This window comes from Glycine soja, chromosome 15 (genome assembly GCF_004193775.1).
Source record: "Glycine soja cultivar W05 chromosome 15, ASM419377v2, whole genome shotgun sequence".
NCBI lineage: Eukaryota > Viridiplantae > Streptophyta > Magnoliopsida > Fabales > Fabaceae > Glycine > Glycine soja.
This window is the reverse complement of record NC_041016.1, coordinates 34,758,721-34,764,720: the sequence shown is the minus strand read 5'-3', so window position 1 is coordinate 34,764,720 and position 6,000 is coordinate 34,758,721.

Genomic DNA, 6,000 nt, shown 5'->3' with positions numbered 1-6,000 from the left:
CTACTTTCCACATGTCCTTTTTAATTGTTTTCACCATCAAAGAAAAGTCAATTAACTTCTTTCTTCGCCTTTTTGTAACTTGTAGTCCTTCTCTTACCGATTTGTTTAACAACAAGATTTTCGCCAAGGTACAATGTCAATAAAATGGACCGAGCCAGTCAGATCGTCTTGTGGGGCCGTCGGGCCGGGCTAGGCCAAGCTGGATTGCAAAAATGTTGGTCCAAAAAGAAATGGTCCTATTTGGATTGGCCCTATAGGTTCGCCAGGCTAGGCTGGACTTAAGAAATATAGGCTTGAATTCAACCACACTTATTTTGGCTCGATATTTTTGTATTTTTTTTTACTTTTGAATTTGTATACATTTAGACAAAATAAAAAAGTAAAATGAGCCAATATGGGCTGATCCAATGGGCTTCCAGGCTTGGCTAGAATTCAAAAAAAGAGGGCCATATAGAATATGGATTGGTTCATACTAGTCGATTTTGTCACCCTTAGCAGCACACATAGACAACCCTTGCCTCAAACACAAGCCCGAGACAACGTGCTACAAGTGTAACTATTTCATTGTGAAATGTCTAGACTTATGGTGTTGGCTTGTGATACACTTGGTTTGGTAGGGATTTGAGTATTGCTGTAACACCTCATTTTTCGTATAATAAATTAAAAAAGATTTTTTTATTTAAAAATAAATAGTTTTAGAAAAATGATGAGGTTTTTATAATTAAATAGATAAGGAGAAATAACTTTATTAATTAAAATAATGGTTTGAAGGAAAATAAAAAGGATTTTCTATTTATTCATTTGAAAGGAAATAAAAAAGAGTTCTTGTTTATAAAATAATAAAAATAGAGCAAATAATAGGCAAAAAGCACCCTAGCTATAAATAAAGACATGTTAGGTCAGTTTTTAGACTGACAATACGTCTATACACTTTCTCTTCATCTCAATTCCGTTTTCCCTTCTTCCTCTCCCAAATCCCTCTTTGAGCAATGTCCTTCACATTATAGCTTTCTTTTTCCCACATATACCCAAACCTGTTCCATAAAAACTACGATCCTGGACTCGTTAACCATTGGATAGCCACAAACATGCGTAGAGATCCTTAGAGGATTAAATTGAGATTTATTTTGGGATGTTTATTGAATTATAATTTTCCTTTATGATTATAAATACGGTATTGTTGTGTTTGACAGATCAATTGATGTCCTGATGCGAATTGGTTGATAAAATTGAGTGCTCTTGGTATTTTCGTGTTTTTGACCTATGATTTTGATTCATTGATTTTAATATGATTATGTGTAATTGTTTGAGGGGTTTTACTCCCCATGTTGTGAGAAACATTTTTGTATTAATTGTTATATTGAGATTATGAAATGGTGATTCAAATTGTGAGTAAGTGACAAATTGAACCTGTGATTAATGGTGAGATACATGTGTATTGAGATATTGTATGTATTAAGTTGTGAGTTATGAACTATGCAATCACACAATTTTAATACCCTATAAGGGCAACGAGTTTTTGCGCGACGAGTATTGTGATGGGATCCGCTGTGGGAACCCGACGAGTTGAATCACTTTGAGGTGTGGCGTGTTAAAATGATTTTGAAAACAATTGAGTAATTGTGTGTATTGCATAGTTTATAGGTAAAGTGTATATGATTCATGAGGTGTGATAACATGCTACTTTGGTATTTTACCATTGTGATTGAGACCGAGTGTATGTGATAAATTGAGTATGTATTGACTTGTAATATATATGTGCATTGAGATGTTGTGTGCATTGAGTTGTGAGCTATGAATCGTATAATCACACGACTATAAGACCCTTTAAGGATGAAGAGTTAATGTGCGACAAGTATTGTGATGGGAACCGCTGCAGGGACCCAACGAGTTTAATCACAAGCCCGACGAGATAAAAAATTATTTTGAGAACAGTTGGGGAGTCGTGTGTTTTATGCAATTCATAAATAGAGTTTGTATGCTAAAATGTTTTTTGGACTATACCTGAATCAGGAAAAAGAGGTCCCAACAGACCCTTCGGAGTCTAGGCCTTGAGGATAAATGCACCCGGTTTGAGTGCTCCTTTACGCATGTGTCAATCCCACATGGTTGGAGCATTCTCACAAAACAGCGTGACCCTGATTGGTGATCCCTATGATTTTACCTAATAAGAGTGACCTGACTTACCAGTGTGTGATTTGTCTTGTCATGTACTCCTAGGTGCTTGACAAGGTTTTTCACTGACATGGTACCACATTGCATATATGATTAAGTCTTAGTATATTTGTTGTATAACACTTGTGTATTGACTGATATAGATTGGTTGAGTGATAATGTTTGATCCTTGAGTACGTGAATGATGTGAAAATGAATGAGACATGTTGTGCTGAGATGTGATGTTACACAACAAGTGGTGGAATAACAAGAGTTGTGTTTAAGTAAGTTGTATTTCATTTATATGATATGTATATCTGTGTTGCCCCATTTATCTCCATTAGTTAATGTGTTAACTTATTCCGTGTGTGTTGTTTGTGTTTGGATCTTATGATGATTTCAAACTTAATGTTCGTGAGAGCAGATGGTTGACATTGGGGTATAGGTTTCTATATTAATTACATGAAATCTTGGATGACCTTGTTTTGAGTCAAGATGATTTTATTATTTATTTGGACACATTCCATTATGATGTTAGAAGAGTGAATGTGAGTCTTTTATCCTTTTGAAATGTTTTTATTTAAATGTGTTTAAAAAAACTTTTAATTAATTATGCATTCTTATTCCTATTCTTATTCCTTTTATTATTAATACATATATATGTGGAGTAGAGGGTGTCACAGTTGCTAGGAGATGTTAGAAAAATAAAATAAAAATGAAGGAAAATAATATACGAAGAAGATGCACAGTCTTGAATTAAATAACAAAATAATAGTAGCAAAATAAATTTAATTGACAACACATGAATAATGCATTATAACATACAATAAGCACAAGAAAAAAAGGGGGGAAGAAAGATATAGTCTGGGTTGAAGCGCGTAAACGCTATCCTTAGAGAGAAAACGCCCCCACTGCATGGGTAAGAAATTCTGATTGCGCTCCTCTCCCAAGATACGACAACCCGTTGGTTCCGATCGTGTGTAGCGAAAGGATCCCCGAACCTGTAGTTTTGTCAGTATTCTCTCCCTAGAGAGGAAGATATATATAAGCATTTATGCAACAACAGAATAATATGACCGTTGGAAAATATAACCGTTAGATAATAACTTAGAGGTATCAAAACAACCTTAACAAATTGTTGACTCATTAAAACAAAATCTTAAGAAAATCTAAAATAAATATTTTATTTTATAAAATAGAATTAATATATATTTATAAATTTTAAATTAAAACACAAATATTTATCATCAAGAGTCATTCTCCAAAGTGACCATAATTCTTATTCTCATAAGTTTGTCAAAGTCAATAGATTCATTTTTTTCATTCCACACTCACCATTCACTTAGATGTCGAGAAAGGGATTAGGGAAAGAGAGATTGAGGGGAAGAGGCAGGGACCAGTTGTTTACGCTGAAATTTGGTAAACAATCGCTAGTCTAATCGAGTTGCTTGCGAGATCGACTAGTGAATCTCAGGAGCATGCCATTTGTGTGTTTGCATTTAAATGTAAAACCTTTAATGTTCATCCTTGCAACAAACATTCATTGGTTTGAGATTTGCAGAAAGTAAAGTTCTTTGAAAGAAACGAAATGCTGGAAGTAAATTGCCAAGAGAAAGGTAAAATGCAGAATTTAAGGGGTCAACGAGTTCATTCAATCGAATGAACCATTTAAAAGACAGGAATTATAAAGTGAAACGTAAATTGCATTGCACTTGAAATGTAAAGTTTACAGAAACTTAAAATGGTTCACAATCATACATTTTCCTTGCGTACTCGTTTCTCTCTGCGCTGGGTACTTTGAGTGTATAAGGATTTGTAGAAATGATTTGCGACCCCGAAATCTGCCTAAAAAACTGCTATATATAGACATTCGAAAATAAACTGCCCTAACGGTCGAATACTATCCTAATGCCAAGTGTCCTGCTACATACACCTTGCATGCACATAACTGCTCCTTAGAACGGTTACCCACATTGCTCGAAGTCGAACTAATTTTGTGAAGTTTTGTCAGAAATTGCGCCAAATCCAGAAATCTTGTTGCCTTGACTTCGATTCGACCATACGCCAGCTCGATTTGCCCAATGGTTCGAAGCCCTCTTTCTTGTCTTAGCCTTGTATTTTGTAAATACTTCCTTGAACCTATGAATCCTTTCTAATAGCACTTTCTTTCTTTTCGATTCAACAGACTCTGACAAGATTCTTGCTCTTTAATACGCTTCAAAACTCAAGACGACATCTAATACGTATTTAGAGCATATTTTAGCTTATCAAAAATATGGGCTAACAAATTGCCCCCAAAAAATGTCTGCTTCGATTCGAGATCGAAGGATGATGAGAAGTTGACATTTTTTCTCTCTTCCTACCAGTTTTCCTGAAATGGCGTCATGATCGCACGTTCACTATGTAACCGTCGCCTCGATCTCCCACTACCCATCATTAATTCCACTTTTCTAGGCAGAGTGGGACACGTGTCATGCTGGGAAGTCGAAAGGGGAATCTGATTTGATTGATTTTTGACAATTGATTATTATTATATTGTTTTTTCTTTTTAAAGTAAAACTCCATAAATAGCGCAGAGAACCCCAGAAAAACCCCTTCAGCTTCCTTGCTTCCGAAACCCTTCTTCTTCTTTGCTTCCGAAACCCTTCTTCTTCTAATTCGTATCTCTGACGAAACCTTCTTATTTTCAGATATTCATATCAACTTGTTACTCCTTTCATCATCAACCCCACCGTATCTCTGAACTTTGCCACTGTTCCTCGTGAATCCAAGCTTTTACTCACTGATTCTACCAGTTAACAAACCCTTCGCAAGAATCATCCCTTTTCAGATTTCTTACGATGTCGCAAGGACAAGCAGTTCCGTTTGCTGGGAAGTGGCAACACTTTACAGTCAGGAATGATGGAGAAAAGGTGGTTCCAGAACCACATGGTGACGCAGAACAGACAGAAACCTGGGAATCAGAGGTGATGATCCCTTTTGCAGTGGAAAGAACGGTTTACGCTTTTGGTGGACCCCTGCCAGACCAAGCATCACTTTCGAGTAAAATGAGTAAGGTATTTCCCTGCTACCAAACTTGCGAACCTAGGATTTTTGATAGTGAGCCTTACAACTTTAATTGTTTAAGCAAACCCAACAAACTCTTTCGATCCGCCCCGTCAATAGCCCATAGGGATTACCTGCCTTGGCTTGATCGAGTCGAACAAGCGTATGAGGATTTCTGGAAGACATATGGCATCTTTGATTTGATACAATTCTCTCGATCTGGTCCTGAATATCGACCAGAAATGCTGATAGCAGCTATGCACTTTTTTTAGTCTTCTACCAACACCTTTCAGTTTAAGTGTGGTATGATGACCCCCACTCTCTTAGATGTAGCCGCCCTCACAGGCCTTAGGCCTAGCGGAGAAACTTATGACCCCACTAATTCTAGTGATAATATCAAGCTAGTATATAAGGAGAACACCTTTTCCAAATATATAGCTGAACACAAAGGACCGGTCGAAGAGGAAGTCTCTGATGAAGAGCACGTAGCCTTCTTAACCCTGTGGCTATCTCACTATGTCTTTTGCACAAAATCCTTGCAAGTAGCCAAAAGATTTATTCCAATGGCATTACAAATTCATGAAGGTCAGAACTTTGGATTTGGACGCCTCTTGTTAGCAGTGCTATACGAATCACTTGGTGAGGCATGCGATGATCTGAAGAAATCGAAGGATGGGTCTTCCTTCTTAGTGTCTGGGCCTATGTGGCTCCTCCAGTTGTGGCTTAATGCCACTTTTGAACAGGAAATGGGATTAATAATCCCACAAGATTATGCTGAAGAAGTTGCAAATCGCTCGATTG